At 42.1% G+C, this 13,815-nt stretch overlaps 1 long non-coding RNA gene across 5 annotated transcripts in view; it reads left to right on the plus strand.

Annotated features, from left to right (window-relative positions):
• Positions 1-13,815, plus strand: part of LOC146772695 (uncharacterized) — a 298,817-nt gene that overhangs the window by 261,670 nt on the left and 23,332 nt on the right. For all 5 annotated transcript variants that reach the window (XR_014972301.1, XR_014972299.1, XR_014972300.1 and 2 more), the window contains 2 exons: positions 9,716-9,803; positions 10,404-10,599. This is a non-coding gene — a long non-coding RNA (uncharacterized LOC146772695). The remainder of the gene's footprint in view (positions 1-9,715; positions 9,804-10,403; positions 10,600-13,815) is intronic.

Here is a 13,815-nt window from a genome sequence, read left to right on the forward strand (position 1 = left end):
ACATTTCCCTCCGTTGGTCCTTCTCATTCCTGTCTGGTTGCTGAGGCTCTGCTCTCCAGATGCCTCGTGTCCTTGTCGCACCAGAGCTGTGGCCAAGCTTTATAGCACTGACCTCTGCCAGCTCCGGCTTATCTCATCTTCGACTCACTGGCTCTGCTGCCTCCTGAATTACTCCACAGCTTAATCGCCACCCACATCCCCCTCTTTGGACCCCTCTGAACCCCACTTGCGCTTACAATAGTTGACTCTTCACAGACCCACCTCCTCTGATCACACTCCTTCTTAGGTCTACCTTTCCGTAAAAATACTTTGGTACAATGCAGATCACACTCCCAGTGCTTAATTTGAGCCGGAGGTCTGGTGTTCAGCACCGGCACTTAATCATCAACACCGGCGCTTTCCATGAGCACCAGTTAAGAAAACATTATTTTACAGGGAAAATAAGTGATTTGCCCAGACTCACAGGATGTTGAGCTGATGACGAGACTCAACCTGGTTCCCCAGCTCCAAAGTCTGCAGCTCTGGCCATTACAGCACATCCTGTCCCCACTTTCATGGTTAGTAGTTGGTTCTGTTTTAGGCGGCGCTCACAGGAGAAATGGGCTGGTGCAAGAGCCCCGGTACTGGGGTGAATGTAAGACATTGTTCTGCATTCTGTCCATCAATTGTTGTTTTTGCATTTGTCACCCCGAGTGGGAAGGGTATGCCCAGACGTGGGTCCCTTGCTCTCCATGCCACTGGAAATCAAGCAAGCCTGGCTGAAGACGGCTGAAATGCCAGAAACCGGTCCTAGGATGCTTGTTTCCAGTCCAGGGAGGACCTGGCTTGGCAGTTCGGGCTGAACTGTTCCCATGAGGCACAGGGTCAAGACTGATTTGCATATGGCTGGGTTCAAACTGGAACGGCATGGTGAGCAAAAAAACGATGGATTTAGGCCCAGATCTCGGTACTGGGGTGAATGTATGACATTGTTCTGCATTCTGTCCATCAATTGTTGTTTTTGCATTTGTCACCCCGAGTGGGAAGGGTATGCCCAGACGTGGGTCCCTTGCTCTCCACGCCACTGGAAATCAAGCAAGCCTGGCTGAAGACGGCTGAAATGCCAGAAACCGGTCCTAGGATGCTTGTTTCCAGTCCAGGGAGGACCTGGCTTGGCAGTTCGGGCTGGACTGTTCCCATGAGGCACAGGGTCAAGACTGATTTGCATATGGCTGGGTTCAAACTGGAACGGCATGGTGAGCAAAAAAACGATGGATTTAGGCCCAGATCTCGGTACTGGGGTGAATGTAAGACATTGTTCTGCATTCTGTCCATCAATTGTTGTTTTTGCAAGAACCCCGGCACTTATTTTTTAACAAATTAACCACTGCACACACCCCTTCTATTTGTGGACATGGAGCACAACCTCACTCATTTGGCGTGAGCCTCACACCCCGGAGCACAGATTAATTCATTGTGCCTTGGTGGCTGCCTGTGTGGGGTCTCTTTTATTACTGTGTCCCCCCTTATGAAGTACTTGTTGCAGCAGACCAGCATCTGGTGTCTGTCTTAGCTCTGCCCATTCCTTCTGAGCCCAAATTGACTTCAGCAAAACCAGCATTTACAGCCCTTTATTGATTCTCACATTCCATATGACTCTTCAAGGGCAATAAGGGCAATCTTACAATCAAGAACAACTGAGGAGAGGACTTTACACAAGCCCTTCTTCAAACAAACCGCAGGTCCTGAAAGGGCTGCAACACAGAATCTACTATTGTATCGACCAAAAAACATAGCATCACAAAACTATCCACGGAATCAATAAATCATTCTTCACACATCTAAAAACAGTCCACAACACTGCTACATGGGAAACACAACTATTCCACAAAAATGTGCTTCATGCCAACCACAACAATACCAAAGGCAAGCCACAATCAAGATGCGTCCAAAATAGAAAAACAACAAACAAATGGAAGCAGTGGCCTCGTCATAAAAATGGCGCGTGAGCAAGGCTACACCTCACACCATTAACGATTAAAGGAAAAGGGGAATGCCAACCATCAAAAATCATGCAAGAACAACAATGGGCTCATTCAATACCCGCGGAGAAACGTTAAAGCAAGAAAAATCTCGCGACCCAAAAACCTGGTCCTAGTGTCAAATGCTGGTGCAACAAAGTTGCACAAAAGAGGGCAAGTCTAACCGAATACAAACAACAACCTAAGACCGCCACAACATGGAGGCTGTAGCGTGCAGGAAAGGAGATGGGACGCTCATGCAGAGAAGGCGGTGTGGAGATGCAGATGAGAAGTGGCACGCGTACGAGGTCAGAGGAAGTAGAACCTCATGCATCAGATACCTATTGAGTTACTAGCGCAAAACAAAAAAAAAGTGGCGCACTCGGAGGGCATAGTTGTATAGGGATTATTAGTCTACAGCAAGGGGAAAAGGACGCAACTGGGAGGACTCAAGCGAAGAGCGAGGCCAGGAGAAGCACGGTGAGCCGACTCCTTTGAAAGTGAAGCACCCCTGATCATCTTGTAAAAATCCATTGCTTTTGTTAATGGAAACTACATCATGTGGTAAAGCCCACAATCGATACAGCTAATTAGCAGAGTGCGTCTCCTCCATTTTAAGACACAGACCGCGAGTGTTTCATCATAGAAGGCCTAGTGAGTGCTCCTCCGCCCCCCCCTGTACGGATAAGCACCAGGAGAGGCTTGTGGTCCAAAGTGATTGCTGTGAAATATTTCTTTCAAATGTCCTCCTGTCCCTTGCTAACCCTTCTCATCATATCCAAGCGGGCTGAGCGCAGCGGTGCGTGAAACGGGATAGATTCCCAGGGCGCGCGCTGCCCTCCCAGGAGACCCTAGGCCTTTCCAGCTCGAAATGAATCCAATTTCCCACTTGGGCGAATACAATGAAGCAGCGAAGTGTATTTACAAAAAAAAGGAGTTTCCTGGAATAAACTGATTAATCTCTCAATTGAGCCTGCCGGGAAATGAGATTTGTCAATCTGTAAGTCTAGCATCATCCACCTTGCAGCAGATAGAAGCCCCCTGGCTTTCACTGGTCAAGTGAGGGGTTAACAGTCTCTGCAGAGAGCAGATGGAGGTGAGCTGCTGAGAGTAACTGGCAGTCAGAGAGCAAGAGGGGACTTCTCAGGTCACCACATTATGGTTGCATGATGGAATTTCTGCACTCCATTCCAGAGGCCAAGAACCATGGACAGCATCACCGGAGCACAGCCGGGGGTTGGCTGACTTTGATTTTTGGGACATCATGTACTAATAAATGCTGATTCAGAGGATGTAACTAGGAGGTTAATCAGCAGATAGAAAGACGGCAATACTGACCAACCCTGTATGCCAGAACTAACTAATTTTAGAGGAAGATGTTTGGCAGGCACATGACCAGAATTCTGCCACGTGTCGCACCAGGATGGTGATGCTGATCAGTCTTGTTGGACAAGGTTGTCAAGGCCCAGAGGGAGTGATGTTGACCAGGCTGGCAGAAGAATGGTGCTCTGAGGACCACTGTGAGGAGTTTTGGTGGATTGTACAGACTTGGATTGGTGGACGATTCAGACCAATCTTGCAAGACAATGCTGACCCGGCATGGAAAGCAGAGCTCAGCACGCCTTAGGAACAATTTGAACCAGATGCTGGCTACGTCTGATGAATGATACTCACCAGACTTGCAATCTGGGCTGACTAGGCATGGAGGACCGTCCTGAGAAGACACGGATGGTAATTCTGAACAGAGGATGGCGCGTCTTTGGAAGATAATGCTGACAGTTCATAGAGAGCTGTACCGACCAGGCCTATAGGTCTGTCTCTAGCAGAGTTCAATGCTGATTAGGTCAGCAGAACAATTCTGACACAAGGACAGCACTGCCCAGGCTTGGAGAACAATATCAATCTTGCATTGATAATAATACAAACCGTGCATGGAGAAAATAATTGATCAGGACTAGAGGAAAGCAGTCCTAGGACAAAATAATGGCGGAACTTGGAGGACAACGCTGACCAGACATGGTGGTTGAGACTGCAATTGCCAGGAATCTGATGATAAGACCTGCAGCATAGTTTTGACCAGGTTTACAGAAGAATATTGACGAGACATGATGGATACTCCTGAGAGCGCCGGAAGGAAAATGACACCTTGTCTCCCCATAACCTTTACCAGGATAGGGGGGGGACTGTGTAAGCCAGTTGTGGATGACAATATTGCAGAGGCATGTGGGACAATGCTCAAAAGGCCTAAAGGAAAATACGGGCACAGATTTGAAGAAGGCGATACGTTTGGGGGATGATGCTAACGAGATCTCAAAGACATTATCAACGAGGAGTGAAGGACAGTCTTAACCAGGCCAAGCTGAGGTGCTGAAAGGCCTGCAAACATTGCTAGTCAAGCTGGGGACATCTGGCTAAACAGAGGTGAAGGACAACTGGTGTGTGCAGGATTATGTTCCTGTCCATAAGCCATGGTATGTGACCGAAGCTTTAGGACGTATGGTGACTCCTGATATGATGAGGGTTCTACTGAGGGACAGCTGGTGGTGGTGAGAGCGCCGGATTGGATGGTGCTCGTTAGCTCACATTTCATGTAGAACATGCAAAAAACTTCAATAGGTTTTCATACATCCATATCCTGCCTCCAACTTCAAATGTGGCAATGATTGAAAAACTCTTTGTTATTCTTTCTTGGGAGGTATCATCTTTTGTAAACAGAGTCCTTGCAGTGCTGACTGGAGCAGGGGGAGTACTGAGATTTGGTGAGGCAAATAATTGCCTTAAATTGTGCTTTAATTAAAAAACTATCAACATTTCTGGTGAGCTGCTTTTGGGCCCAGCGTGACATCATAGCCAGGCAAGGTCAGGCAGGGCCTATTGTAAGGATCTGTGTGAATGTCAGTGCTATGTGTATGTTGGCTGGCACAAGGTATGCGCATTCTCATCTTATTGCATAACCAGGGCGATTTTCAAATCTGACAGGCTTGGAACACTTATGGTGATGCTAACTCTTCTTGTGTGACATAGTTCAGATTATCATGATGCTCTCGCATTGCACTGTGTGTGTCTGCTCTGTAAGGATATGTGTATATATTCCTTTTTGGAAAAAGATATGTATGTGTCTTGTACAGCTGATGATCGAACACTTGGGCAACTATAGCAAATGCCTTTTTATAGACTGCTGCAATACCGCAGATTACTTTAGGCTAATAAAATGGTATTTTTATTTTTGACTACACCTACCTTTCATTTTTAGTGTTCATGTTTGAATATGTTCTGAGATTACAAACACGGATCAAGTTATTTTCCTTCCTTTCAAATTATTTCTGCAATAATATCTACACATCATCAACCTGTACTCTATAGTCACAGAGAGCTTTTGTGAGTTTTCACCATCCTCAAAGTATGTGCACTTCCAATTTTATACCTATTCCTGGTAACCCCAGTACTGGATGGAATCAATTACATAGGGTTTTTAAGTGATACTTAATAGGAAAAATTTGAAGATGAGCGGAAATGTGCTCTTCTGAACAGTGCAATGGGGGGGAAACATTTTTTACCATCTTTCTGCACAATTGCAATTTGCGTAGGTGTGTTGGTTACGATTAAGGATATAACTCCATACAAATCACGTTTTTTTAAGTTCCCTAGTGTCCAAAGTAAACCATTCAATGGCTCATGAGATGATTGGTAACTATGTGGCCGAACTTAATATTTTATTATCCTTCTGTGATTTTGATGGTTCGATTGAACAATGTTTCCAAGATCAGGTGATCAGATCATAGTAAGAGGTTCTGACAAAAAAGCAACAGTGATTGTGTTGCAGAAACCCAACATTAGTAGAGGTATAACAGAAGTGCCAATACTAACCAGGGGCAAGGTTAATGTTTTAGGTTTTGATCTTGATACCCTGGAACCAGATCAACAGGTTTTCCTCAAGGAATATATGTTTCAACAAATACACTTTTCCATGATGTGCAAGAGTTATCACAAATATTTCAGGTAAACAAATTAGAAACAAACTTTTTTGTGCAGGACATGGAAAAACGTGAATTAGTACTGACTGTTCAAACTGGGTACAGTAAGAAAGGCGATCCTGTTTGTGAGACTGTGAATGTTTGTTTGATTGTTGATTTCTGCTCACCGAGGGTAACTAATTTCTATAATCTCGGACCAATTGTTTGCCAAGAAATGACCCCCAATAGTTTCTTCAGAAGTTAATCCTTTTGCTTGTGGAGGATGTATCCTGGGATATTTTTGGGAGGAAGCAATGTATAAAGATCATAAGATTTTTACAAAAGTTTATTAAGTGCAAAAATGGTGTAACATCTTCAGTTGGAGAGGTCAAGGAGTTTTGGAATGTTATAGAGGCCAGGCACAATTTGTCCCATCTGTCTTGTAGTTCTGGAGTACTGTAGTTTTTGCATTTTCACAAAAAGTTTTGAAACTAGACTGGGATGTGCGAAAGACTTCATGCTCAAGATCTTGGTTAAAGACTCTCTTGTGCTTGAACACCACAAGGTGAGATGTGTTCCCCATGCACATTAGGTCACAGTTGCAGGACCATTTATGCCCATTAGAGACAGCCAGTGTCATAGAACAAGTTGAAGTTCATTCCTGAATGAGTTTCACCCATAGTAGTGACCAGGAAGAAATCTGCTGACACTTGTTTGTGTGCCAATTCAGATCATTAAATAAAAACATTTTAGTAGACTACCATTCTTTACCAAAAGGTTTTGACATTTTTGCACATCTATTTTTCAAGCATAGACCTGTGACAGGCATACCATTAAACTGAATTATGCCAGGAATCAATGTCTTTAACCACCTACCTAACTCCTTTTTGTGATTACTGCTTCCTTGGAATCATTTTGGTTTAGCATGCACTGTCCTAAGTTTCTCAGAAATGGATGTTTAACTTGTTTCAAGTAGTGAATGCAGTATATGCTTTTCAAGATGATATTCTCCTTCATGATGGCACTGAGGAAAAACATAATAGAATAGTTGACAAAGTATTAGGCATCCTAAGCGAGGAAGGAATGACTATTAATCTAAATAGAGGTACAGTTTTAACTGAACAAGTTGAATATTTATGAAAAGGTACTTCTTTTGTAAAGGATATGTAGGAAACTGAAGCATTTGTGAAGACCATATACTTAATTGTTGGGGCAACTGCCTTAAAACCTTATTAACAAGTTGAATTGGGTATGATCACAGTGTATGCAAGTGCGGTTATAGTAGTGGCTCAGTGCTGAGCCGAAGAGTGGGGAGTGAAGAAAATACAGTGGCTTTCACTTGCATGTGCTATAGAATGGGAGGCATTGGTTCATGTTATTGTGCATTTGAAAATACATGTGGGGTAAGAAATTTAAAATGCATGGATGATAAAACTCTTCAATATCTACTTGGTGAGAAAGGAATAGGCAAGGCTTCCACATGGCCGATACGGTTATTATTAAGGTTGCAATAGTTCAATTTCAAGATCATCTCTGACAAAGACCACGTCAGGGTGGATTTTCTGCCCAAACTTCCATTGGTTGAAGATAAAATGTCAAAAGTAAATGAAAGGGATGTTGAAACACGTTATGTATTTTTTTTTATATATTCATGGCTGTAACATGGTAATTTTTAGAGAACTAATGCAATGAATGCATACATTCGAATAATGTACCGAAAGAGCTTAAGAAATTATTAGAGACGGAATGACCTAAAGAATGATCCTTAGGGAGTGAATTGCAAGGTTTTGCCAAGACTCAGGGTGAATTGAGTGTTAAAAGGAGCCTAAGAGGCGAGAAGGTTGTGCCACTGGTCCCGTTGTGCACAAGATTGCTTATGTTAGCTCACGAAGGGTATTTGGATATGACTGAAGCAGAAAAAGGGCTATAGGAATATTGTTAGTGGCCAGGTGTAGATTGGTAGAGTTGTACATTGGTTTATGGCAGGGTTAATAAGGAGCTGATAGAAGTTTTGGAACTTTCACAGTGTGCATGGGAAAAATTAGATATTTTTTTGGGCTCAATACAATGATTACCCTATGATAAAAAAAAAAATCATAGTATTGGTGGATTATCACTCCATATTGGTCTAATATTATCTGGTGGGGGATGCCACCTCACGTGTGGTCATTGTTGAGAGAATGTGTTGAACTTTTGAAGGATCTCACCCATTTATAGTGTCTGTAGCAAATTTGCCTTTTCTGCGTGGGCACCCCTGATTTGCCACCTTTTTCTGCACCCTAGCGTGCTGATTTTAGGACTGTACTAAACAGTAGTAATGGGCCTGGTTTTCCCTTCCCTTCCCTTCCCTTCCCTTCTAAAACATGTTATACATTGGAGCTCCCTATATGGCCTAGTTAGCATCCCTATAAGCTGACTGTAAATGGTGACTTAAGTGCACTTATGACATGGAAAGTTAAATATCAGTATGTATTTACACCACTCACGTATATCACAAAAATATGTTTCTGCCAGAAGCACCACAGTGCTCTAACTAGGCTGCAGTTTGAATGCACTGCAGTGACACAGCAGGGAAAAATGCCTTTGGCATGTAAGGAAAGCCTATTTATATAAATTCATAAGTCCCCCCCCTAAAGTGTGCCCTGTCAGCCCACAGAACAAGTTGCTAATAATTTATAAAAATACAGAACACTACATATTGAAGTTAGTGCGCTTATAAAAACTAAAAGCTATTTCACTATATAGGTCGGGCTAGACCTTTTGAGCTAGGTGGAATTAAAATCTTTATTTTCCACCTCTGCTCATGAGAGCTGCAAAAATGCTTGCTTTTTAAAATCTGACTTAATGGTGTTGTTGGAGTTCTATAACTGAAGCTGAAAAGTAACTTTGAAAAAATGTACCCAAGGATGCCTGAGCCACAACATGCTTAAAGCAATTTTTGCCAAACACATCCCCAGACAGGCAATACACATCCTTGGCTGGGAGACATTAGGACTCTGGCTCAGAGGACAATAGTTTCCTCTGACCCCAGGAAAGGCCAATGAGTGTTAACTGATGATCACGTAGAATGAATTGGCTATCTGGGAGTGGGCAGAAAGAGTTAGCAGAGGAAAAGCTGCTTTAGCAATATTTCTTTTGACTGCAAGGAGGTCCTCTGATATTCATCCCTAGGACCCTCCTAGACAATTAGGTTCTACCCATATTAGGAGGGGAAACAGTTTTGCCCATGTCAGGTAGGGTGTTGGGCAAGAAGCAGTTGACAGTCTTGTCTGGTGGCACCTGGATCCCACCATTTTGAAACTGGGCTCTTGTGTAATTTGTACAGTAATAGAAAGAGGAAGTTCTGTAAAAGTAGATGGAGGAAGAAAGCAAGAAACCTCTTAGGATTGAGCTGGCAAATTGGCTACTACATGGGATAAATTGGGCACCTCCACTAGCGCCTCCTCAGAACATTCCTGGACCAAGAAAGAGTCCATCTGAAGAAGGGTCTGTTGGAAAAAGAGGACTCACACAAGAGCTCAAGAACCCCTGAATGCATCTGGTATCGTGGACTGGAATTGCTTTCTAAGTGGTTGAATGGTTGACCTCCAGTTTACCTGCTTCTGGGACACAAAAAGCAGAAAGACTCATGCCTCCGAGAGGGCCCACCCGATAGGAAGGAACCAAGTGTGTCTTATGGAGACCATGTATCTCAGAGTTTAATGTGTAATGATAGTAACAGTGAAACTAATCTACAGCTGAATTCTACAACTGATTTCGCAGGAGGTGATGACGTTACCGAAGAGGACGACAATTACCAAAAACTGTATATACAAGCTTTTCTGCTTCAGTTGGGAGGAACAAGAGAGAGGTGAGAGCACCAACGTATCTAAAAGAACGTGGGTCGAATTTAGATCTTGGCAGAAGGGTTATACCACCCGACTTTTAACCCATTATATCCTACGGCACTTGTAATAAGGATGAATGGGATAGCCATCGTATTTATGATGGAGTAAACATCCATCAAACTCCAAATCGGGTCCTATGTTTGCTGTTGAAATTATTTTCCGGCATTTTTATAATGTTCTAACTTTTAGTGACAGGTTTTTCCCTTCTGTTCTAATTCTGTTGGGGTATTTTTGCTTTATTCTCTTTCTATTCACCATGGGTCATGTTTTATATTATTTTCTAGGACAGATATTTGCCAATTTATTATTTTACACAGGGAAGGATGTGTGCTGTGGGTCAGATGTTGGATTTTTATAAATCAGCATATTCTCTAAATCTTCTATCGCGTTCCATGCTTTATGGATGTACAGTGATTTATGATTCAGTGTGGGTGGTACTGAGTAACAGTTGGTGGTGCTGAAACTCTGGACTGGAGGATGTTCTTGTTAGCTGGTGTTTTATCTGGAACTTGGAATACTCTTCTCAATATCTTTTCATATGTCTATGTCCAACTTTACAATAGTGACCAGATCTGCAGGACGATGCTGACCCGGCGGGAATGACGATCCAGACAAGGACTGGAGCACGCTGCTGCCCGGGCTGAGAAGATAATGCTGAGCAGAGAACAGTTTTGGCCAGAAGCAGATCCGTGGAGAAATGCAAGCATCCTCATCCATCCCAAGTCATTTAAAAAAACTTCAGAGTTAATTGCTTTTCAGGTATTTAAAATATTTTCAATCGTAAATCAAAATATACCGTGTTTTTCCAGATTGACAACATTGACATTTTTATAGACCACATTCTGATCACAGAGTTGACCATGACTTGTACCGGATTCCAAAATGGTAACTCCTAAATAAATCTTCCTTCGCTTGATGAAACAGTAAACCCATGACCGTAATTCCATTGCGAAATCTCCTAAAATAATGAGATCCTTTTCCTCTTTACATGGATTCTGAATAGATCATGTAATAATTATCCAAATATAAGAAAAATACATCTCCATCATGTTTCAACCTCTGTTCTACAGAAATATCTCAAAATGTCCATTATTGCTGGACAAAACGATCCTTACTTCACACTAATTCATAAACATTTATCGCTCAACCAGTTAATTTCATAACAATATGTGTCGTTCACTTGGAGCCTGAAATGAAGCGGTCCCTTTCTTGACGGTTATAGGTTTTACTTTTCCTATTCTGTGATGCCTAGAAAGACAGCTGTTTCAATGGCCACCAGTAGGAATCCACTGGTGGAGAGATCACATGACAATAAAACAGAGTTCAGAAATCTTGATTATAAATAAGAAACATGGTCTTGGAAATGACCCTTGGCAGCACCCATTACAATCAATACATTCAAGTTTCAAAGTTTCAAGTTTCAAATAGACTTTATTCGGATTTCAAAAACCATCCATAAAAGCACAAGACCTAAGTTAAAATACACAGTTAAACGCTACAATTTTAGGCAGCGAATTAAAATAGCATATTAATATGATTTGCAAAAGCAACAATTAAAATACAAATATACGGTCTTACTAAACTGTACATTAAGCCATCATACGTGCAATATATAAAAATATACAAAAATGTAACCACTAACTTTGTAGAGGTAAAGCAGATACGATGCATTGGGTTTATACAAATTGGCTTTAAAGTGCATGATGCATATGTAAACCAACATTAAGTTTGTGCAAAATAGGCTCTAAAGTACAAAATGCATATGTAAACAAAATCACTCAATTTTCAAAGACCTGCGTGAACATACTATTGCGTTAAGAAAACCACTAACTCTAAAAATTAGTTTGTCCGATCCAAGCGTTAAAAAATGGCTATAAGCATGATTATGGTCAATCAAATCATGTTTCCTGCAGTAGGGGATTAGGTAGTGTTTTGTATATTTCCTGTAAAAACCACAGCCAAAAATAAAATGGAGCATACTCTGTGTTCCACCAAGATCACAAGGGCAATGTAATTTTTCCAGATTTTTAGTGTAGCTCAGTGGAAAACAAATAAGGTTTACAATGCTCCTGTCCCTGAATCTAAACAATAAACTCCTGTTCCACCTGCCCAATTTTTTACATAAATAGGGCTGGGGTTGCGTCGGGGGTACAGTATGTAACTCCCGGATCATTAGATAATTTATTGTGGATAGTTTCTGTGAGTCCGCTCTTTCCCTCTCATTATAAAAGTATTGATAAAGTGCCCTTCTCACCAAGTTTTTATGAGAGCGGACAATCTGTTCGGGATCTGTGAAAAGGTGACCATAGTTGACACTCACAAGGCTCCTTTCCACCGCGTTTATCCAAGGGATTAAACTCGAGTTCTCGCTTTTCAAGCAATCCATAATGATCTCACGGGAAAGGGAAGCTGCTGGGTTTTGCCAAATCCTTAACCAAAATAATGCAGGTCTGGCCCTTATAAAATCCTCAATATAATGTAATTTTAGTTCTTTATGACATACAAAGGTCGGTGCACTGATAACCCCCCCCCAGGATCTTCCGACAGAATCTATTCTCTTCTCTTTGTAATTCTGAGCAGTTCGAGAACCCCCAGACTTCTGCTCCATACGTTTCAGTTGGGAGACATTGAGTGTGATAAATTTGTAATAGACTGGGAACCACATCGGCCCGACGTGGTTGACGAAGGCAGGTAACAGAATTAATAGATTTAGAGAGTTTGTTCCTCCCCATTGCAACATGTGGTTGCCATGAACCGCTATTAGAGAATAGCAGACCCAGATAAGGGAAAGTGCAAGTGCTTTTTAAAGTATTTTGACCTATTGTAATCTTTGAGATTTTATAATTTTTAGGGCCGCAGGTCATTATAAAAGATTTGCTAAAGTTGGTACACAAACCTAGATCAGACATATAGTTAACAAATCCCGATATTAAAGTGCGCAGAGCATTCGGGGTGCGGCCCATAAGGACCGCATCATCTGCGTAAAGTAACGCCGGGATAGATCTCTGATTAATGATAGGGACGTCCTTTGTCAGGTTACATAAAGAGTTAGTTAATTCATTGATGTATAATATAAAAAGCAAGGGGGCCAAGACACAGCCTTGTCTCACCCCCTTGCCAATTAAAATATCATTTGAGACCTCACCATCGTTATTTATTCGTACTCTAGCTTTCAAATTGCGATGGAGGTTGGCTAAGAAGTGGACTAAAGATTCGTCTAAACCATAGTTTAAAAGGATAGACCATAAACGAGAACGGTTTACAAAATCAAAAGCTGAGCTTAAATCCATAAAACCAAAGTATAAGGGGGATTGTTTGGCTCTTGTATATTTAGCCATTAGGAGATTGAGATTCAGGCATTGTTCCACCGTACCAAGTTTACTCCTAAAACCCAACTGGCAACGATGGATGATAGAGTTCTCATCGGCCCAAGTACTAATTTTATTAAATAGAACCCTTCCAAGGACCTTCAGGGTGTTATCAATCAGAGATATTGGTCGATAACACCCCGGGTCCATCCTATTTCCTTTTTTAAAAATGGGTACGATGGTACTATTGGACCATGTCGGGGGGATGGATTTCTTACTCAAGTTATTAAAAAGATTACAGAGTAAAGGGGCCCAGAAACAGATGTTAGATTTTATCTGGTCAATGGACAAGCCATCAGGGCCAGGAGCCTTATTGCCGGCACTATTGTCAATGGCTTCCTCCACCTCCTCTAATGTTATAACTATGGTACTATCAGGGAAGGTATCCTCGGTTGAGTCTCCAACCGCGGCATAAAGCTTAGAGAAATGATTAACCCATGAGTCACCTGTGATATTGCAGTTTATCGGGGTAATGTTACTACCCAGGGCTCTCAAATCCTTTACTTCTCTCCAAAACCCTGTCGAGTCTTTTAGAACAGCAGTTTTAGTTAGATTGTCCCAGTGGCTTAAAAACAACTCCTCAGATCTAGCTTTTAATGTATGTTTA

This window comes from Triturus cristatus, chromosome 12 (assembly GCF_964204655.1).
Source record: "Triturus cristatus chromosome 12, aTriCri1.1, whole genome shotgun sequence".
NCBI lineage: Eukaryota > Metazoa > Chordata > Amphibia > Caudata > Salamandridae > Triturus > Triturus cristatus.